The following is a 23,894-nucleotide window of genomic DNA, read 5'->3' on the forward strand; positions in this document are numbered from 1 at the left end:
AGTCTTTTTTGCCTGGGGCTCTGGACCTGGGCCCCTCATCCCATTTCCCTGAATTATTCTACACTCTGATGCCCAATGGAGTCCTCTGTTGCATTTTGGACATGGGGTTTTAGGTCTTCTCTCACCCTGTCTTCTCACTGTATCTCCATACCTACACTGAGCTCTTAGATGTCCAATTTTTCCACATTGAAAACATCGCCGAGTTTCTCTAGAAGGCCCTTGCCAGGAGGGACCCTGTCTTTCCACATTCATCATTGTCCGGCTGTAAAAAGCATTTGTTCCCACTGTAGCACAGCGTCTTATGATCTCCTCTAAAGGAGCATCTTTGTCTAATCCCCATATAATTCTTTTGCAAATCTCATTGGCATTTTCCTTAGCCAGATGTCTGGTCATTATTTCTGTAGCTGAATTTTCTCCAATAGTTCTTTTGACAGCAGTTTGCAAACGTCCCACAAAATCTGCAAAAGGTTCATTGGGACCTTGCTGTATTTTAGTGAAAGCCTCTCCACGATCTTTCTGTCCAGGAAGGACACCCCAAGCTTTTATCGCAGCCTTAGCAATTTGTTCATATATTGTCATGGTATAATTAATCTGTTCCGAATTCTCTCCATACTGACCTTCACCAGCTAAGTGCTCAAAAGTGAATTGTGTGTTAACTCCTATTTCCAAATTGCATCTGACTTGAATTTTACATAATTCATGAAATTCCGCAAGCCATAATAAATTTTCTCCAGGTTCCAGGCATATCCTTGCTATGGATTTCCAATCATTCGGGGTTAGGACTTCATAAGACAAACCATCTAGTAACATTTTGACATAAGCTGATGTAGTCCCATAAAGGGTACAACCTTTTTTCAAATCCTTAATTTTATTCAAATCTAAAGGTGCATATCTTCTCATTTTATGACCTACAGAATCAATATTTTCAATCACAGGATATGCATGTATAAAATCACTTATATCCTGTCCTTCTCTCTTAGCTTTAACCAATGCTTTTTCTAATCTTGTCATAGGCTTAGGCTTCTTCACAGGCAATTCTGTTTGTGTTTCTGCCTCTTCCCCTCCTTCTTCCTCCACCTCTGAAGGTGGGGTTGATGTGGGCCTGTCAATAATCTGTTCTCTAGGCAGGGTTGAAGCTTCTTCAAGAGAATCATACCATAATTCCTCATTTAAATCCTCTTGCTCTAGGGAAAGATCTTGATCTTTCCTTTTTTCCTCACACTTCCTCCTCTGTTCATTTTTAGAACTTTTCCTTCTCCTACAACTTGCTTGATAGTTTAAGGCTAATTGAACTATGTTGTAGATATAAAATACTTCTGCAGAAATTGAACGAGGCCCATTTTTTGCTTGAAATTCTTTCATTTCATATCCCACTAGCTTCCATTTATCTACATCTATCTTTTCTTCCTCTAAGAACCAAGGGGATGTGCGTCTTAATGCAGCCAAGAGTTTAGCAATCTGTACCCAGGTTACAAGTAAACTCTGCTCCTCAATTATGTTGATTATACTCTCTATAGTACCACTCCTGAATGGAGCTGAGGTTGCGTCTGGGGCTGAGGTTGAGTCGGCTGAGGTCCAGGGATTGAATATAGCTAACATCTGCCCCATTTCAGCTATAAGAGATTCCTGGTTTAGCCCTTAACAAGTTAAGTTCCTTATTTATCTATTAGCACGCTCACTTAATCTTTAACAAAGTTTCCTCGTTACTCACGGTTCTGGGTCAGAGAGACTGAGATCTAGATCGGAAGCTTTTCCACTGGAATCAGGACTGTGTCTGTCCCTGTTCGGGCACCAAATTGCGAAGCTCTGGTCTAGCTCCTCTTGTCAGGATAAGCAAAAGTCCTTGCCCCACGTTGGGCGCCAATTGTAACGAGTTGTCGTCTCTAGAAGCTGCCGGATCGCTCTCTGGGAATAGATCTGCTGTGTCTACTCAAATCTTTAAGACAGATTCTTCTTCCTGTAGTGAACCGTTGTCTCCAGGCAGTTGCTGTTAACTCTTGTCCTTAGAAGTGACTTCCCTTCCTGCAGAGAGCCCCGTCAAGCCAGATGTAATTCAGAGTCTTCCTCTTTCTCTGAGAGTCCTCTCTTTTATTCTCCCAGAGAATGGGCGTGGGATAATGCAAGGGCTTCTGGGAAGAACCACCCCAGCCAATGAGCTTGCCCCCTCTATCAAGTCAACCTGAGTTCTCACCTTGTAATTGTCCAGAAAACCTCAGTTCTCACTTAGTAATCCTAACACTTATCTGTGAGCTGAAGGACTGGACTAGGCAGCATTTAATTTGCCTTTCATCTCTAAATCTATGATCTTTTGATAATCCTATCTTTATTGGATTGAAGTGGACTAACAGTTTTCTAGACAGACAGAAAGAGAGGGGGAGGGGAGGAGAAGGAAAGGGAAAGGGAAATGGGGAGAGGAAGGAGAGGGAAAGGAAAGGGAAAGGAAAAAGGGAAAAAGGGGAAAGGGAAAGGGAAAAGGAAAGGGAAAAAGGGAAAGGGAAAGAGAAAAAAGGAAAGAGAAAAAGGAGAAGGGATTACTTAAGTACTTAAAATTATCTATTTCTCACAATTCTTTTGAATAAAATGCTTTATAAATTTCAATGTACCATGCAAATGTCAACTATTTTTGGCCAAGGCAAAGAATAAACAAGAAAATCCTTTCCAAACTGCCACAACTTTAAAGTCTATTTTTAAAAGACTTTTAAAGTCTTCAAAAATTTGGATATGGCATGAGTTCAAATTTCCCTGGACAGCTTTTAAGAAAAAGTATAGACTATCCAAATTATCCAGGCAATTTTTTAAGTTCTAAGAAGAGTGAAGCATTTCAGTAGCATGGTAGATAAAATATCAGGCTTGGAAAGTCAGGAAGAGCTTCAACAAAATCTTGCTTCAGACAGTAGTTGAATGACTTCAAGCAAATCATGTAATTTTTCTGTTTCTATTTCTTCACCTGCAAAATAAGGGGACTCTACCTCTAAGGTCCCTTCTAGCTCTAAATCTGTTAAGTCGGTGATAATTAAATAAATGCTTAATTAATAATAATAGTTAACAAATTAATTTCAAGAGGATTAAATCTGTAACACCTTGGAGCTATTTTTATGTGTTTTAACTGATATACAGAGTATATTTCATAACGTGGAATATCCTATTATTTTAAACAAATATAGATTTATGAGCTTTACATTTGATTTTTATGGCTTATTATTGAACCTAAGGGTTATTTAATGTCAAATTCTTGGTCAAAATAAAAAAAACCCACCAATTAAAACAACATTCCCATAACAAAACCCAATATGATTTATGTTGATACATTTTGCAATATACTTTTCAGGGATATACTGTAGCATGAAACCAGATCTGCCAAATAATTGAGGGGAAAGGAATAGAGAAATGATTTGAGTATTCATTTGCGTGTCACTGCAATGTACTTAGTATATTTTAAGTAGTTTTAAGGATAACTGATATTAAGATACTACCACCAAAAGAAACTGAGTGTTTAGATAGTCCTTCTAAAACACTTCTTCTTTATCACATCTGGAAAAAAGAACATTATGATTCTTGAGATTTACAAAAATAAGAATACTAATTATCAGATGTGAAAAACATTTTGCAACAAAGATGCACTGAATTTAAACGGTTATTTCTGTTTATAGGGCTTTTCTATTCTAATGGCTCTCCTAGAATATGGAGATATTAACAACTGTCTATTAGACAACTCCAATGGAGTTGCCCTTTATATTTAACTATATTTTATATAAATATTTACTGTAATTTATCCAATCCAACTGAAAAATAATTTGGAATAGTCTCTGTTCTTAATATAATGCCCACACAAATTGCTGAGGTAGCTATTTAACATGTAATTCCTTTGCATTATAAATGTCGTCTTTTAAAAAATTATCAAGACTTCGCTTCATAAAAATTCCTCTTAATGTTGATACTGTTGAACAATAATAGCATAATTATATATAAAAAGCCACAAATCATAAATCACTGAAACTAGAAAATAAATTTTCTCTTCTTAAATTGGAAAAGGAGTTCACATAAAAAACAATTAAGATCATAAGGCTTAGACAAGATGTGGAAAGAACAATAAGGAACTCTTTCTCATGCAAAAACATATAAAGTTGCAATCACCTACTTGGAGAAATCATAGATAATTTCTTTAATAGGGAAATGAACTGGACTTGTAATACTGGTATACAGAACATTCAGATGAGGCAATTCACTTCACCATTGCAGATTGATACCTTCCCTAATAACTTTTAGTCTTAAAGAGAGTTGCCTATAGAACTGAGAGATATTTGCCCATGGTCAAACTGCACAAAGGCAGAACTTGATATCCAGGTCTTTTCAATTTTGAAGTCAGCTCCCTATTTACCAAGCCATACCATCTTTAGATAATTTTAAAGGAAAAAAGGAAGCAAACATTTATTAAATTGCCCCAAACCTACTATGTGTCAAACCCTGGGCTATGCACTTTACAAACATTATCTAATTTTATCCTCACAGCAATCCTAGGAAATAGATACCATTATTTCCATTTTGCATTGGAGGAAACCAACAGAGGCCAAGTGACTTGGCTGGGCCACATAGCTAGTAAGTGTCCAAGGCTAGATATGAATTCAGGTTTTAGAAGCAGTTAGATGATTCAGTAAATAGATGCTGGGCCTGAGTTCAAAACTGGCCTCAGACATTAGCTGTGTAACTGTGAGCAAGTCCCTTTAACCTCTGCTTGCCTAGAAAGTAGTAAGATGGCTCAGATAGAGCAAAAGGCTTGAAGTCAGGAAAACTTGAGTCCAAATTAAGCCTCAGACACAGTGTGTCTTGGAAAAGTCACCTAATCTCTTTTGCCTTAATCCCCTGGAGAAGGAAATAGCAAAGCGCTCCAGCTCTGGTTCATAGGGTTACAAAGCGTTAGACACACTGAGCAACAACCTCCTGACAGTGTAGAGAATGAGATACATATTTTGTATATAAGTAACAACTGAGGGTTTTGATTGACTATGCATAATTGTCCCAAGGAATATGTTCCTCTTTTTTTTTTCCAAATGAGGTAAGAGGAAGGAAAAAAAATATGATTAATTAAAGATACCTTAAAAATTTAGAGAGTTGGGGGTTGCTATAGACGTGGAGTGTTGCCTGTAGTTTCAAATAAACTATATTGTTAGTTTTGCTTAATTTGCTTGTTACAGGAAAGCTCTCAAATGGGGGTAATCTGGACATGTTTCTAATGTAAACACCACAAGTAAATCAATACAACTTTTAAAAAATCCTATGATCCTATTAACCCTATTGTTCTCACTGAGCAGACTGGAGTGTAGTGAGCTGTCGTCTCCAGAAGCTGCCGGATCACTCTCTGGGAAGAGATCTGCTGTGTCTACTCAAATCTCTCAGACAGATTCTTCTTCCTGTAGTGAACCGTTGTCTCCAGGCACTTGCTGTTAACTCTTGTCCAGAGAAGTGACTTCCCTTCCTGCAGAGAGCCCCGTCAAGCCTGATGTAGTGCAGAGACTTCTTTTTGAATCCTGGCTCTGAATCTCCTCCAGCTCTTGTCCTTCCCCAGGCAGACTGCTTGTCCAGGCCCAATGTTACCTCTTTTATCCTCCCAGAGAATGGGCGTGGGATAATGCAAGGGCTTCTGGGAAGAACCACTTCAACCAATGAGCTTGCTCCTTCTAGGATTCCTAAGGTATAAACTCCCTTTACAGGTCTGAGCCAGAGAACTGTCAGGTCAACCTGAGTTCTCACCTTGTAATTGTCCAGACAACCTGAATTCTCACCTTGTCACTGTCCAGACAACCTGAGTTCTCACCTAGTAATCCTAACACCCTATGAAGATAATTTCCAAATCTATATCTCCAAATCTATTCACTCGACCTTCTCAGGTACACATCTTCAAATGTCTATTAGAAAAAGAATAACAAAATCCTAGAAATCATACAATCTCATGGTTGACAAGAACCTTTACTTTTAACTACCTATAACTACCTATACCTATACCCAAAAATCTTCTTTAAATTAAATCATTCAGCTTTTACTTATAAACTTCTGTGAACTAAAATTACTATCACCCAAAGCAGTTGGTTCTATATTTGGACAGATTCAAGTCCTAAGGAATAACTCCTACTAAGCATCTAAGCAATACCACTTTCACTGGAACAGTATCCATTGGATAAGTCATCCAAGTATTAAAGGAGTCCCAAATTCATCTAAAGATAAAATCTTCTGGTCTAAATCTTTCTCACCCACAAAATGCAAGGCAAAATTTGTCAAATACTATCCTGAAATACAAGTATACATATTCCCCTGCTCAGTCTAATATATCCCCTCCTAACATTGCTACTAAGTCGCTGCAGGCCCTTGACCCCTCACAGCTAGACTACTGCTGGCTGTTCAAACTGCCACAAATTTCTCCCCACTAGAGTCTGCTATCAAAGTGGTCTTCCTAAAGGACAAGGCCAACAATGTCACCCCTCCCCACTGTTAACTTCAATGATTGTTTATCAGCTCCAGGACTAAACAGAAAATCCTATTTGACATTCAAAGTCCACCATAACCTAAACCCCATCGCATCTTTCCAGTCTTCTTAAATCTTATAACTCGTGATTTACTGAGTAATCCAGTGACCCTGCTCTGATCCTGGGCTTTCTGTTCTTCTCCCTCTACATTACTTCTTTTATTTAATGAACTTATCATTTCATAGAATTCACTACTACCTTTACGCTGATGACTTTCTTTTCTTTTCTTTTTCCCCCCTGAGGCTGGGGTTAAGTGACTTGCCCAGGGTCACACAGCTAGGAAGTGTTAAGTGTCTGAGACCACATTTGAACTCGGGTCCTCCTGAATTCAGGACTGGTGCTCTATCCACTGCGCCACCTAGCTGCCCCTATGCTGATGATTTTCAAATCTACTTATCCTACCCTAAATTGATCTATTTGCCAACTTTCAATCTCCAATTGCTTCCAAACATCTTGAACTGGATATCTAAATGTACAAAACTGAACTCATCTTTCCCCCCTAAACTTTCCCGCCATCCAACTGCCCTATGATTTTCTAGAATAACCATATCCTTTTAATTTCACAGATTCACATTATAGATGTTATCCATGACTTCTTAATCCTTACTCTCACTATCCATTCTGTTTCTTTGGCTTATGAATTTTACCTTAGCAGCATTTCTCAAATACACACCTCCCCTTCTCTCCCCTGTCTGACTACTCTAGTGTAGGCCCTCATCTCTTCTCATGTGAACTAGAGCAATAGCTGATGGTGGGCCTATCTGCCTCAAGTTTCTCCATATTTCAAACTATTCAGCCTCCAAAGTGATTTCCCTAAGGTGCAGGTGTGATCATATCACTCCCCTATTTAATAAAGTCCAGCGGCTCCCTGTCACCTCCAGGACCCAATACAAAACCAGCTTGACATCCAAAGCTCTCTTATTTTTCTTGTCTTTATCCTTACCATTTATTCTTCAATCCAATGACATTGGCCGCCTTGTTTTGCTACACAAACAAGATATATCACCTTTCCCTCAGTTCTAGTCATTTTCTCTGACTGTCTCATTTTCTTGGAATGTTAGCCTTCCTCAATTCTTTAGCAACTAGTTCTTTCTTATTGGTCAGCTTTAGCAACTAGTTCTTTCTTATTGGTCAGGAATGGATCCAGAAGAACCATTTCCTTTCCCCTTTCATAAATCTACCCTGTGAAGGATGAAATTACCAGGAATATATCTCCACCTGCAGGCACCTCAAACTCAGCATGTTCCAAACTGAATTCATCATGACTATGAAAACAATACAGCATTCTTTCCTAGTGCCAGTTACTCACTGATTATGCCTGATTATGCCACCAATATTATTTCATGCCTAGTCACTCTACCATAATGGATTCAGCATTTCAAAAGGTTTCCCCCAAAAAAATATGTTCAAGATGGCTTAAAATGGAAACATTACCAAACCACCTACATTTTTCTCACACTGATTAAAAACAAAAAGGATAAATTTTTTCTGCTTCTTCAAACTTGTATCATTATATATTTCTTAAGATTGAGAGGGAATATTTACTGCACTATTTTCTTTAAAAAACTATTTGTTCTGAGATGCAAGAATAATCAATAATTATAAGAATTAACACATTTTAAGATTTACAAAACAGCTATCAACAGGTATGTAATGACAAATGTTTTCCACTTGAGGATGAGGAATGTTAAATTCAGGAAGGCTAAGTAATTTTCTCATGGAGTCATGATCTCATGTCAGAGTTTCCATCTCAAGTCTCCTGTCTCCAAAGATGAATGTCATCGCCTTACCAATTACTTCATTATTCATCATCTCTCAATTACTAAATCATCCTAAAGAATACACCTTTACATATATGTGGAAAATATCTAACATGCTTTAGCAAACTATAAACTTAAAATGAGTCAACAATGTGACATAATAAATTTTAAAGAAAAGGTAACACTATCCTAGGCTCCAGTAAAAGGCCTTAGCCAGAACAAGAAAGTCAATAATAATCCTATTGTATTCTTTCTTTCTTCCTTGTTTAGCCCACATCTTGAAGAATTCTGTTCACTTCTGGGTGCTACATTTTAGGAAGGATGCTAAGAGAGAGAAATTGATTAGGACTGAAGACTCTACTAAAGTTATTGCAGTACTTAAGAATGCTTATGCTGGAAAAAAGCATAAGAAATGAGGATATGATATTTATTAGATTTATGTGTAAGAAAGATTAAGCTTACTATACTAAAATGCAAATAGCCACCACTGAAATAAAGTAGATTCTGGCTTGCAGTAAGGAAATGTGTCTTAATTTGCATCACTTTAGTGGTTGAGTGGAAAATGGATCAGAATGGGGAGAGATTTGGGATAGATAGACCTATTAGTAGGCTGTTACAATAGCCTAGGTATGAGTGCCTGAACCAGAATGATGTCAGTGTCAGAGAAAAGGGGTCGTATTCTAAAGATGCAAGCATTAAAGATAATGACTAAAAGATGACACCTGAAGTTGCAAGGCTGAAGGACTAGGAGGATGGTGTTACCCTTGACAATAAAAGGCAAGTTAAGAAGAGGGAAGAAGTTAGGGGAGAAAAAAGCAAGTTCAGTTTGGGACATGTGGAGTTTGATATTTAATGGGCATCCCGAATGATCTACTTGAAAGATAGGTGGAGACAGAAGAAATGTCATGAGAGATTGTGGATTTCCTCTCCTTAGAAATTTCCAAGGCTATAAAAACACTTATTAGAATGTTGTAGGAGGGGGCCCTTGATGAGAAAAGCACTGGGGATAGGTTCTTTGAGGTATCTGCTAAATCTTAAATTAAGTGAAAATTTTAAAAATACTTTTTATAGAGCAATAATTATGGATAACAGGGATTAGGAAAACAATAAATTAGGGAGGAATGTTTTAGATATCAAGTGAAGGTGGAAGAGCAGAATCTGATTTATTCAGAATTTACTTAATGAGGTGTTTATAGACCTAATCAGCTCTAAGGTTCCAACTGGAATATCAATGTAACAGAATAAGCCAGATAATTTTATTAGTGTTTTTGAACTAGTTCTAAAACTGTCTGCATTAACAGCATTCCATTTAAGGTGACATTTGCAAAAGAACCATTCATCTCCTTTCAAAGAAGCATTAGATGTTTCTTTGAAAACAAGACAGAATACACTAACTGAATTCTACTAACTCAAAAAACTATAAGCGAAAACAACGCAAACTTTGTATCCACTGCCTATAATAAGTTATTTATAATAATATAAATATAATATAAAATTATTTATAATAATAAGCTATTACATCTAAGTACTTTTTGGGAAAAATGAATGAGAGGAGAGAATGTTGCTCATCTGAAGTTCACAATCTAGATGGAAAATAAAATTTTAAAACCTAGTAAAAAAAAGCATAAGCATTTGTAAAGCAGTGTAAAATGGAAATGAAATTTTGATTATAAGAGCAGAAGAAATATACAAAGAAAAGAAGTGGTAAGAACCAATCAATCAACAAAATTTTTATTAAGTGCCTACTATGCACTGAGGATTTCACAAGTCAAACAGCCCCTCCCTTCAAGGAGCTTCCATTAGATGCACAAAAATACAAAGCAAACAGAAGGCATCCCCTTGGAGAAGGGGAAGGTTTTAACAGTTGGAATATAATGGAAAAGTCTCACACAGAAGGAGGCTGATGAATGACAGTAATGTGGGGGACAGCAAGGTGGCTAGTCTAGCACAATAAAGAGCATAAAGATGGCTGGCTAATGGAGAAGACTGGAAAGATAGAATGGGGCCAGGTTGTAAAGAACTTTAAATGCTGATTAGAGGAGTTTGTAAATGATCTTAGTGGTAACAGGAAACCATTGGAGTTTAACTGGGAAAATCTAAAATACATAATTTTCCATGTACATAAAAATGACATCAAGTTTATGTCATGGGAGAGAAGCCATAAATGAATGAATAGAATTATCTACAGCTCTCAAGAGAAGCAACCTGTGTAACAACCATGACTGTGTAAACAATGCAGCATTCTTTCATAGTGCCAGTCACTCCCTGCATATTCGACCAATATTTCATGCAGTCACTCTACTGCTTTGTTCAACAGCTTTAGAATTTTTAAAAGCTTTTTTTGTATTTACTTTCACTTAATGTACAGTTTTCCCCCTCAAAGCAAAATGGGAATAGGAATAAAATGGCAATACTACACACCATCTACAATATTTTTCTCTACTGATGAAAAAGACAATAGTGACATACTTTATATTTCTGAATTTACATGGCTCCACATTTTTATGGATCAAAAATAGTGTTTGCTAGACTGTTTTCCCAAAGGGATAACTCATTTCAAAATACAGTTAGCAAATTAACATAAGGTAATGTTTCTGTAAAAATTTCAAGTTACTTTTTTGCTTCATTATGCTACCTAACCATCATCTTTTTGAATTATAATGACAAGTAATTTAGCCTTGTTAAAAAAAAAAAAAAAGGTAATTTACCTAATTATATATTGTCTTATTATAATAGAAGCATTCAATATATATATGAAAAACAAAGATTATAAATTCTGATTGTGCCTTTGGAGGCCCCAACTTTTTTTTTAACCTCAAAGTTTTGGATTTTGACTATGGTTTTCCTACAAATTTTCATTTTTAGGTGTCTTTTAAGAGGTAACCATTGGATTCTATTTGTATTTTGTACTCTGGTTCTACTGAGTCTGAGCAATTTTCACCATATTTAAAAAATATGGTTACTGTTGAGTTGTGTCCAATTCTTCTCAACCTGGGGTTTTCTTGGCAAAGATCTCACAGTACTTTACCATTTCCTTCTCCAACTCATTTTGTAGATAAAGAAACTGAGGCAACCAGGGTTAAGTAACTTATCCAGGGTCACAGAATTAGTGTCTGAGATCAGATTTGAACACAAGAAGATCCATCTTTCTGACTTCAGACCTTGCAGTCTATCCAATGCACCACAGCTAGGTGCTCTGAAATACAATATATAGATTCCATCCCCTTTTCTTTCTTTTTTTCTGCCCCTATTTCAAGGCTTTTTAAAGAACACAATGATTCTTTGTTTCTTTTCTCTCTTCACCTGTTTTCTCGGGGAGTTGCTTTGGATTTGAGATACCCTTTATTTCTTTTATCATTAACATCTCTTTGGGGAATTCTAGTTTGCAGGAAACCGTTACTTGGACAAGGTTTCAGACATCCTCTTCCAAGTCTTTTCTCTAGCTTTCTCAGTTTTTTTTTCCGATTCTTTTTTCAAAATATCTCATTTTATTTACTGGTATGATTTTTAAACTCTTCATTTCTTTCAGAAATTTTAGTCAACTCTCTAGCAGGCCACACTGTATTTTTCTTTGAGGTTGTGATTGTATATATATTGTGAAGTTATTCTCTTATTCTGGGTTTGTGTCTTGGTGTCCCTGGCTCAATAGTGGAGATAATCTCTTTATAATGGGGATAACCCCACTTATAAACTCTTTATAGGCAGATGTGTGTTTGTATGTGTGCATGCATGTGTGTGCACACATGTCTGTGCACATATACAAATAATCTTTGTAGTCAAAAGAACTGAATTTGAATCATGCCTCTAACACTAAATATCTGTGATTCTGGGGCCTCAGGTGTTTTTGTGTGTAAAATAAAGAAGTTAGACAAGATGCCTTTTAAGATTCATTGAAACTCTCACTATATGATCTTATGATTCTATTTAGATCACAGATCATATATTTAGAAACAGAAGGGACCTAGAAATCATCTTGTTCAATTTCTTCATTTTACAGCTGAGAAAAACGAGTCTCCAGAAGTTTAACTGTCTCATACAAGTTAAAAAAATAGTAAACTTCAGAGCCAGAATTTGAACCTATAGATTCCACTTACCATCTATTTGTGTGATTCTAGGAAAGTAATTTCATAACTTAAAAAATGCAATTGAATGACACGACTTCTAAGGTCCTTTACTCCTCCAAATGAGACAATCATCCAGCTTTTGTTTAAACATATTGTTTTAGAAAGTTTAATTCCTAGGTTCAGCCTATTATAAAAGTTGGACAGTGTAAAGAGCCAGGAGCTGTAGAGAGTGAGAACTCTAGAGAAGTATACTTGAAACAAGGTGTTAACTCAGTGGAATTGATGAGATCATGGTTCTCTAGTCCACATATATACTTAGTACTTAGCATGATGATGTAATGGTTCTCTAAGTTCATACATAATCAGTATTCTATAATGATGTAATTACAATAAGGTATATAAGGACTAACAAGGACATTTTTTATCAGCCTCGTGGTGGCTCTCATGCCTCCTGCACTATGGGGGAGACTGGTTCAGACTGGGAGACTGAAGGAGACAATAAAGAGGTTGGACTTTACTCCTGACTATTCTCATGGTGATTATTCTGCTGAGATGAAAGCTGGTCCCAAGGCCCTAAGAAAACTAGCCCAGATATTACAGGACAGATTTAATTATTAGAAAATAACTTTTTACTAAACTTTGAATGAATGATTGCTGATGTCATTAGTTTCAATACTTTGTTCCACCAACACAGGTCACATCTTACCTTAAAGAACTCTTAGCAACATTTTATTGTAAATTCTCAATAGAAGACTTACTCAATAAATGACCTTTTTCTTGTTCATTTTGTATTTCAAGGTTAAAAGTGCACTCTTGACAACCAGTCCACTTCTTTGTCAGTTACACAAGTCCTAAATGATGCCAAGATCCTTTTTACTTTGCTTCTTTCATAAAGTGATGAGCCTGTTTATACCCACCATGTAAATTTCCCTTACCTTTTGAGTTGTTATAGTTATAACTATATATTTATATATATATGTATATATATATGCATGCACATATATATAGTTATGTTGTTATAGCTGTTATAATTCTTTTATGATTAATTATATCCTACAATCCTATAACAATGCAAGAAGAATACAGAATGGAGTTTTTGCATTGATGGGCAATTGGGCATTATTGAGGAAATGGTATAATTTTCCAAATTGCAATCACTTTCTCTAATTTTTTTCTCAGCTCCTCAATTTTATGCCCAGCTCAGTATCCATTTGAAATATTTATTCAATATATACATATTATGAACTAATGCCATGACTTAGCTATCCAGCTACAGAAATAATGAGGGAAAAAAATTAATAGTTTTATTCATTCTCTTTGTTTTTATAACTTAACAATATGTATAATTGAAATAATGAATTATTTTGAACTATTCTGAATTTCTCTAGGGGCTTTGTAATGTTTTAGAGATTGATGGCATTAGCATGAATATGGATAAGGAGAACTTTTGTCTTAAACAGGAAACTGAAATCCTATTTTTACCTTGACCTTACAAAGGATATTTCTTATGATATTTTTTGGCAAACACTTGACTGTATGTAAGACTTAATATGGAGTCTTGACTGAAGTAATCTCTAGAGTTAAGTCTGTCAAGGACAAAGCGTTGAGAGAGCCTTATTCTCAGGAGAGCCTATAAGCCTGCAGTTAACTAAGCCAAATGCTTTCTAAAAATCAATAAACAATAAACAAAAGAGTTTTTTTTAAAGATTTCTCTGCCTACTGTGATGGTAAAGATGTAATTGGTAGGTGAGAAAAAGTGTCACATGAAAAAGGCTATTCTTTTCTTATTGTTTCATTGATGGTGTTCATAGTAAGTTCATAAGTCCTTGTCAGATTTTTAAAGACAAAAAGGTGTGTGGCTCAAGAGTTGCTAATGTCTTCTAGACCACTTTTTTACTCTCTGATAAAAGTATTATCTCAGGTATTTTTTAGTTATTTTGGTACCTTTCCCTCTGAGATGTAATGAAAGAAAATGGTTAGGTGGTTTTTAAAATTTTGATACTGCTGGTGCAATCAATCAACAAGCATTTATTGAATCTTCAATGTGTTAAACACTTTGATGAAAAGATAAAACTGAAAGTCACTCTTTTCAAAGAGTACATATATTTTTTTGGTGGAAACAACATATTCATAAATAAGACTATATAGAATAAATGATAAATATGTTACTTAAGGCAGGGAGGGAATTACCAATTGCAGGGAAGGGCACCAGAAATGTTTTATGTAGAAAGTGGTGCAGCTGAGTCCTGAATACTCAGATAATAGCAGACACTTATTAATAAATATTTATTCATAGATTAATTATAGGAATAAAGGTGTCTTTGGAAATAGAGGTAAAGAAGAAAAAATGTTCCATGCACTGAAGTTAGCCAGCAAGAAGATATCAAAAAAAAGAAGATCAATTTGGCTAGACCTTAAGAATGTGTAAAGAAAATATATAATGTAATTGGGACCCAGTTGATAAGGGTTTTAAAAGCCAAAAAGAGGAATTTCTATAAATATGATCCTAGCAATAAGAGACAAACTACTGTACCTTACAAAGTAGGGATCAGGTCTGTGCTTGAGTATTTTGGCACTGGGACTGAGGATAGATTGCAAGAGGGGAGCAACCAATACTAAGGAGATCAATTGGAGGCAATGTGAAAGTTCAAGCAAGAAGTAATCAGGACTTAAACCAAGATGGTTACTCTATGAGTATGGGAAGGAGAACAAGAGAAAGAAAGGTAAAACACATTTTTAAGCATCTATTCATAACCAGGCACTATGCTAAGCACTTTACAAACATGTCATTTGAGCTCATAATTACTTTGTCAGTAGCTGATGTTATGATCCCCAAGTTACAATTAAGGAAAAGGAGGCAGATAGAGATGAGTAACACACTCTCAGACCTAATTGTTATGTCGATTAGTTTGTTTTTTTTTTTACATAACTTTTTAATTTCCACAGCAAAAGTAAATGTCCTGGGAAGATTATGGTAATATAAAGATTGCTACTATTATATTATAAAGACCATGGAAAACACAAACTTTTCATTGTTTCATGTTTTTGTTATTTAAATAACATTTAAAAAATTTTTAAGAAAAAATATTCTAAAGTAGAATAGTTATGTTTTTGTTAAGTACCTCAGTGCACATTTGCAATCTTGGTAAAATATTGTAAGTATTCACTTATTTAATAAAAAACTAATTTCAATAAAGGTTGTTTTAAAATTAATTTCATAATCTATGTCCACTGATTTCCATTAAAACAATTAAACATGGGGCAGCTAGGTGGTACAATGTATAGAGAGCACCAACCCTGAATTCAGGAGGACCTGAGTTTAAATTGAGGCTCAGACACTTAATACCTCCTAGCAGTGTGAGCCTGAGCAAGTCACTTTATCCCAATTGCCTCAGCAAAAAAAAAAAAAAAAAAAAAAAAAAAAAAAAAAAACACACCAAAAACCAATTAGATACATTTCTTTTATATATATATGTCTTTTTTATTTACAAGATATATGCATGCGCAATTTTTCAGCATTGACAATTGCAAAACCTTTTGTTCCAACTTTTCCCCTTCTTCCCCCCACCTCTTTCCCCAGATGACAGGTTGACCAATTATGTCGATTAGTTTTGATGAATTACTTTTTCCCCATCTTTTAAATTCTCTGTTATGTTAGTGAGGAATACATTTAGAAATGAAAGTGATTCAAAACCAAAAGGTATCAATGTGTTTTTAAAAAAGAAAAGATAAGGGTAAATCTTTAAAGAATAACAGACCCAAATTTCCAAGGAATTTGCACAGATCTATTTAAGGTGTAAATCTGTCTTCAGTAGACAAATAATCAAAAGATAAGGTTTTCAAAGAATAAAAAACAGTCAAACTTATTAAGTGCCCAGTATGTGCCACCTGCCCTAGTAAGCACTAGGGATACAAATAAGAAAAAGAAGCAATCCTTGCCTTCTAAGAGTTTACATTTTGATGGGGTAGGGCAATCGAGTTGGGGAATATTACTACTAAAGAGAATTTGAAATGGGTTCACAGGGCATGGTGTTCAAGTATTTAAAGCAAAACAAAGCAGCTGATAGGAAATAAAGTTACCTGAAAAATTCCAAGCTTCCATAAAGGGAAGAAAGGTTTTAGGAAGAGTTTGCTGCTCCACCCTCTAAAAAAGGAGAGAAGCAACAGAATGAAGAGGAAATGCTGAGTAACAAAACTGATTCAGCCTCCAAGAAGAAATTTCAGGTAAAGAGTTGGAAATCTCTGAAAAACTATTCAAACCCCATCTGCATCTGCCTCAGCCCCAGCCTCAGCCCCACCCTCCAAGGTCAAATAGAATGTAAGCTTTTAGTGAACAGGAACTGACTTGGTTTTGTGGAATGGTTAAGTAGATGCCTAATAAATGCTTCTAGATTAGTTAAATAAATAAAGCGACCTCATAGCATACCCTTACATCTATCAAATTGGCAAAGATAATAAAACATGGAAAAAGCAAATATTAGAGAGGTTTTGTGAAGAGCATGACTGGATTGAAAGAGTTTTTGTAACTCCAGGTGTGGCCCTAGCTTTTCATGAAACTCTTTTCCTACACTTTTTCCATGTTTCTATTATCTTATTAGTGGTTTGACCACAGGCCAGTCATTTAACTTCCCTAAGAGTCTACTTTCTTATCTACAAAATGAGGCCAGATTAGATGGTCACGTGTAATTAAGATTATACGTGGCTGCTCTTGAGTGCGCTACTGGTTATTAAGCTATAGATTCAAGAGATTGTGGCCAGAGACCTTTGAAGGCCTCAGAGGAGGCGAGCCGGGTAGAGTTCACACTGCTAAGCACAGTGGTCAAAGGTACTCTGGTAGGTCTAGGACAGACTAGTAATTTTAACTTCCAGGGAGAGCACGTTTCTTCCAGCTTTAAATCTATGATTCTATTAAACAGGGATGCAAATTCATTTCTAATGGAGCTGTCAATTGATCAACCTATCCTGGAAATCAATTTGAAATTACATAAGAAAAAATTATTAAGCTATTCATATTATTTGATCTTAAAATGTCACCATTAGAGTATAGTAGAAGTTAATGAAAGCAAGTAAAGATTCATGAATAAAATAATTCACAGCAACTACTATTTGGAACAACAAAGAACTGAAACAAAACATGTGTCTAATAATTGAATGTAACATGCTCTCCTGGCAGTTACAATTACTAGTCTGTCCTAGACCCACCAGAGTACCTTTGACCACTGTCCTCTGCAGTGTGAACTCTACCCGGCTCGCCTCCTCTGAGGCCTTCAAAGGTCTCTGGCCACAATCTCTTGAATCTATAGCTTATTAACCCGTAGCGCACTCAAGAACAGCCACATGTAATCTTAAAAGCCTTTATTATACCTACTCACATAATGCCCTGACTGATGCCCTGACTTGTTGGTTCCCGAGTGAACACCTGGTCAGAAGACCCACGTGTTCACTACCAAAATCCTTACCCCTTTTGGCTATCCATCTTGGCTTGGCCACCCAGGCTAGGGAGCCAGGGTGAAGAGCCAGGTTAAAGAGAACGACTGCTGCCTGCAGTGGGCTTACATAGGGCCTGTGAGGTCACACACACAGCCAATCAGCGAGAGAGTCACCCATTACGAAGCTATCTCAAAATGGACAGGATCCCACCTACAAGGCAGTCCTAATATCCACAGAAATTACTTCCAGGCCTCAATGATGCGCTGTGGCGCAGCCCATTTAAAGGCTCCTTACAATTAAAGAATGTTTAAACAAACTGGTAAGGAAAAAAAAAAAAAAAAAGCAATCCATCAGGAAAACAAAGCCTACTTTCCTGGACATCTTGCCATCTGTCCTACCACTATATGCACATATAGTATATGCAAGTATATATATATATATACATATATATATATATATATATATATACATATATATATATATATATATATATGTATATATATATATATACATATATATATATATAAATATATGTACACACATATATATATACACACACACATATATATATACACATATATATATACATACATACATACATACAATGTGTGTTTAAGGTCTTTTGTCACTGATACTTAAAGAAAACCAGAACACTAAGTAAGGTACAGTGAAAAAAATTTAAATGAAGAAAAAAAAAAAAAGACTTCAGAAAATTCATTTTTGGGATATGTGGATCAATAAATAAATAATTATTCTAACAGCAAGGAAGTCACCTGTCTAGGTTTCATAACATTTGTTTTAGAATAAACAATTAAGCCTCACCTTCAATCTATTAAAAAATACCAGTGTATTACTCATGCCACCCTAATTTTACAATCTTGCTATTTCATACTACTATAATATAATGAAAGGATTATTCATCTCCTTATTCTCCATCCCCACCCTTCCCCAACAGTTACCAATGTCCTTCTTTCAGCTGCTTCTTACTCCTATAATGAATGATCTCTCCTTCATTCTGTCTTCTAAAACAGCTTCTATCTCTTTCTAACAACTTTCCCCAGATAGCTAAGTTGTTGATCTTTTTCCCACTCAATGTTTACACAGTTTATAGTTTTCTTTTGCATTTGTTTCATTCTGTAGTGTAATCATTGTATGTGTTTGTCTCTTGCCAAGAAAATGCAAGCTCCACACAAGTAGGAACCCTGTCATTCATCTCTTATTTGCCAGGTGCTGTGAAGACAGCAGATCCTTACCCAATACTGAACTGAATTACTGCACATTACAACAAATCAGAATGCACATGACATAGAACATCAAAACTAACTTGTGGTTCCTGCTTTAAAATGAGCTAAAAACTCCTTATCAATTTTAGTAACCCGTTTCCCCTCTTACAGTTTTTAACTCTTGTTTTCAGTTCAGACAGTTACCAAAAAGGACAATAACTTACATATAGATGAGAATGAAATAGCTAGAAATAAGTGAAAGGGTGGTGTGAATGGGGCAAATATGGTAAAAAGAAATGCGGAAAGTCTGTCAAGATAACTTTGTGTTGCAAAAACAGTAGAAACCATCCCCTGAGACACTTGGAGCAAAAGATGGCTTATATTTAACCACAAATCCATTTGTATTTAGAAATCTAATATATCCTGCTTTCTCAGTGAAACTAGTTAGTATTAGATACACTCTTTTCAGGTCCTTTGTTTTTATATTTTAAAAATCATTTCTGCCATGTAGGGACAATTTTACTTTTAAGTAACAAATCTAAAATTTTAATAATTTATGGATTTCTATTTATATACTATTTTAAAGACTCTATAGCATGGCATTATTAAACTTAGAAACATTTGGCCTTGAACTGAAAGGAAGAAAGGTTTTAGGAAATCTAGTCTAGCTGCCTACTTTTATGGATAAGGAAAAAGAGGCCCAGGGGAAATCAGTGATTTCTTAAGGTCACACAAGCAGTGATAGAGGTGGGTACTTGGACTTAAGTCCATCATCTTTTGTTCCTGTAATAATCAGATTTAAAAACAAAAACCTAAGTAATCTATCCTACCTGAGGCAGAGCCATGATTGTAACTAACATCCTGATTCCAAACTCATGTTTTTGTTCCATAAATTAGTAAATTAGAAAAACAAAACATTAACAACAATTCAGTAGTCACTGGGAAACAAGCAAATACTTAACTTTTAAAGCCTCATTTTTCTGTAAAACCAGAATTAGTTAGTTCCTGCCCTACCTAATAACCATTGTAAAAATATAGTGACCACTAGTGCTGAAGTGCTTTGTAAACTAGAAAGAACTGTACAAATATAAACAAAGAAGTATTACTATTTTAAGGCTGTTAAATGATTTATTTTGAAAATTTGCTCACAGATGGCATTTAAATGCCAAATATTAAGAGTATCTAAATATAAAACATATAACATATAGAGAACACACACACACACACACCACACCCTGGCAAAATTCTATTGAAAAAAATGATTTTTTAAATATTCTTGTACTCCAAAAGCTATTTAACAGTTATTTCCTTCCTTCTTTATAAGAAAAAGAAATGAGACTTAATGTTTCTCATTCCCTAAAGAACTCAATTTTCTTTTACAGGGAATTCTTTCCAAATATGTGAGTTCTATTCAGATAGGATCTATTTAGTTAAATAAAGAGGATTAAAAAAGGGTAATATGAGAACCATAAATCCATTTGTATTTAGAAATCAAGTATGCCCAGCTTCCTCAGTGAACTAGTATTGGTTAAATTCTTTTGGGGGCCCTTAATTTTTATGATTAAAAAGTCCTATCTGCCATTCAGGGACATTTTTACCTAATTTTGCTTTTAGGAAATAATAGAAATGCAATATGCAACAGTACCACCGAAAGGGAAGGGGGGAAGAGAGAAGAAGGAATAAGTAATTTATTAAGCACCTACTTTGTGCAGGCATTATACTAAGAAGTTCTGCAAATTTGATCCCCACAACCCTGTAAGGCAAGTGCTATTACTATCTTCATTTTACAGTTGAGGAAACTGAGGCAAATAGATGTTAAGTGATTTGCCCCGGATCACAGAGATAACAAGTGTTTAGGGATGGATCGGAACACAAGTCTTCCTGATTCATGCCCAGCACTCTATCCACTACACCATCAGCTGCCTCCTAAGAGCAAATTAGTCTTCATAAGTCAATCAGTCAAAGGAAATAAATATAAAAACTGCTAGGAAAAAAAGGCTATTTTTCCTAACTCTACTGTTTATGTGACATGTTAACATGTTAACACAGATCAAAAGAATATAAACTTCCTAACTCTGAGAATCTTATTAAGTTCATGATATTTATTCATCTCCCATTACTCCTTAGCTAATTTGGAGGGGGTCTTTGATCACAGGATACATCAACATTGTCAAATGGTAACATGTTGTGAGATGGTATTAATGTTGTCCATGGGTGAGTACAAATCCAAATTACTTTCTTCTTGTCCTTACATAGTAATTACTCTTCCAAGCAAACTTTTGAAATGGCCATTTCTGTCATTTACAAGACCACAGATTATAACTGATTTGTATTTGCAAGGGAAAAAAATAGCAATAATCCCAATGTAATTTCTTGATCTTGATTTTTCTCCCAAGGAAAGCAATATGCCTGACTTCATATTGAAAAGGCTTTTATGGAGGGATGGCTAGATTTATTCTATCTTGTCTCCAAGGGCAGAATTAGAAACATGGGTCAAAGTAACAATGAAAAGTTTGATGTCAGAAAAGCAGCATGGACTGTCTTGTAAGGACATAAAATCCCTACACTCCCATGAAAGATGTCAAGGAAAGGCTTAGTCTTGTCATATCTGGGTTATTTTCTAGTGGAGATTCCTTTCCTGTATGGGTTGGACAAATGGCTGTCCCCAATTCTTAAGAGTCTATGACCTTTTTAAGGCCTTGCCTCTGAAGACATGTCTCTGTTACAATCTCTTGTAACATTCCTGTACTGCCACAACTTCTCCTAGGAGCAAACTTCTCGGCTTGGTTAAGGAACTAACTTTTGAACTATCATGTCATCTTCAAGTTGCTCACTCTGCCACTGTCCTCTTTAGACCCTCCTTTTGTCCAATTTATGCTTCAGTATTTATTTGCTATTATTGTTCAGTTGTCACCCCTGACCCTCTGTAACCCTATTTGGGGATCTCTTGGCAAAGATACTGGAGTGGTTAGCCATTTTCTTCTCCAGTTCATTTTACAGATGAAGAACCTGAGGAAGACAAGGTTAAGTGACTTGTGCAAGGTTACACAACTAGTATTCAAGAAGATGAGTATGAGAGTTTGGGCCTAGCATTCTATACACTGTACCAGCTAGCTATGTTTGTCCCCCCCAACAAGGAAGAGAGCAATACCTTAGGAGTTACTGTTGTCAAAAACATGTATAATCCTATAACTGCTCTAATGAGGAGGCTTCAGACTTTTCTAGTTTGATATTTGGACAATCTATAGCCAATCCACAGCATCTGCATGCCTAACTTTTCTGACTCCAAGAATCTACGTGACTGTATTAGGAACCTCAATTTTACTTTCGCTGGCAACCACACATTCTCAGCTATCTGCAACAGAAAAAAAAAAAGACAAATGACACAGCAAGTTTGTGTAGTGGCTGTTATCCTATTGGTGCTTCAATAGTCTTGTTCACCTACCTTTATAAAGTATTTCCTGAGCATTCATTGCATATTTTCATTGTTTGCCTTTAAAACTCCAGCTTTGTGGGGTAATTATGCCCCCAAAACATAGTGTACAAGTACTCTGGACTCTAAACCCAAAAATGCAACGTCAAGTCATGCAGCTTAGTGAGAAAATAAACGCCTCAGATAAACTTCCTGCCAGAATATCTGCAGATGCCAGGCTGGAAGATACTTAAGAATCTTAAATGGCTCATGAAGTAGACACCTTTATTATTTCAAAGTGATGTGTCCTTCCCAATTTCCAACACCATCCACTAGCTTTAAAGGACAGATGATATTGAGAATTCAGTCTTCCAACAGCAGCAAAGCCCCAGCAAATTCTCCCTTAGTTTTTAGAGGACAGCCAATGTTAAAATATTGTACAGCAGTATAGGATACAGTACAATGTCCTCACTCCACTACCTCACATATCTATTTTAATTTTAAGTAACTAATTTATTATACAGTTATTTGTGGTCTTTAGATTTAATGTGTTATGAAAAGTGAATTATCTGAAATAAAACTTTTTTCATCTAAAAAATTGAGATGTTAACACAAAAGGTTATAGGATTCTAGGGAATTCTAGCGAGAAAAATGTTTTTTTAAATGTTGCCAATTTTATGGATTACTTCACATTCAGAATATTGTATATTATCAGAATAAATGTTTTGTTATAAAGAATTGTATGCAGAAAAGTTTATCTTCCATAATCTCTAGCAAAAGATTAGTTTTTGGTGGTCCAGAAACTTAACCCTCTATTTCTCTTGGGTTCAATGAATCAACATTCATATTTTTTACTTTCTTTCCATGTCCTAGGAATGGAAAAGCTGAGGGAGGACTGACTGTATAAATCATCAGCAGACCTATATCAAAAGTCTTTTCTGCCTGGTACAATATTCCACAGTTTAAATTCTAGTGACATAGCCTTCTAGAATCCTGGATCATGTTCAATGAAACAAAGATACATTGGAGTAGGACATTAGGAGAGTTATTTAGCACAGAAAAAAGAGAGAAACAAAGAAAATATTAACTAGAAAATAAAGGAAAACATCCACAAACCTGATTCATTTCCTTTTCTTATTTTCACATGAAGAAATTTTAAAAAATAAAGTCTACATCATATTTAAATCCTCTTCGCCCTCCTTTAGCCAGCTCCCACAAATTCATCTATTGCCTAAAACAATGAATTATCTTTTTTTAACAATTTTAAACTATAGTCAAGTATGCAAAAAAGTCCTATGTCTTATTTCCTTGTTTGCTATATACTACTCAGTTGCAGAATGGTGTCTTTGGGAATAGTTTAATATGTCCAGAAACTTGCAGTAAATATGCTACAAGGAAAAATTAACTTATAAAAACCAGTTGGATTCTGGTTTAATACTTCAGAATTATAGAATGCTAGAGATAAAAAGACCTTAAGAAATAAAATA

The 23,894-nt window shown here is 35.5% G+C and overlaps 1 protein-coding gene across 18 annotated transcripts in view; it reads right to left on the reverse strand.

The window, feature by feature from the left end:
• Window positions 1-23,894, reverse strand: part of OSBPL1A (oxysterol binding protein like 1A) — a 305,323-nt gene that overhangs the window by 111,728 nt on the left and 169,701 nt on the right. The window lies entirely within an intron of this gene.

Source organism: Sminthopsis crassicaudata, chromosome 1 (assembly GCF_048593235.1).
Source record: "Sminthopsis crassicaudata isolate SCR6 chromosome 1, ASM4859323v1, whole genome shotgun sequence".
In the NCBI taxonomy this organism is placed as follows: domain Eukaryota; kingdom Metazoa; phylum Chordata; class Mammalia; order Dasyuromorphia; family Dasyuridae; genus Sminthopsis; species Sminthopsis crassicaudata.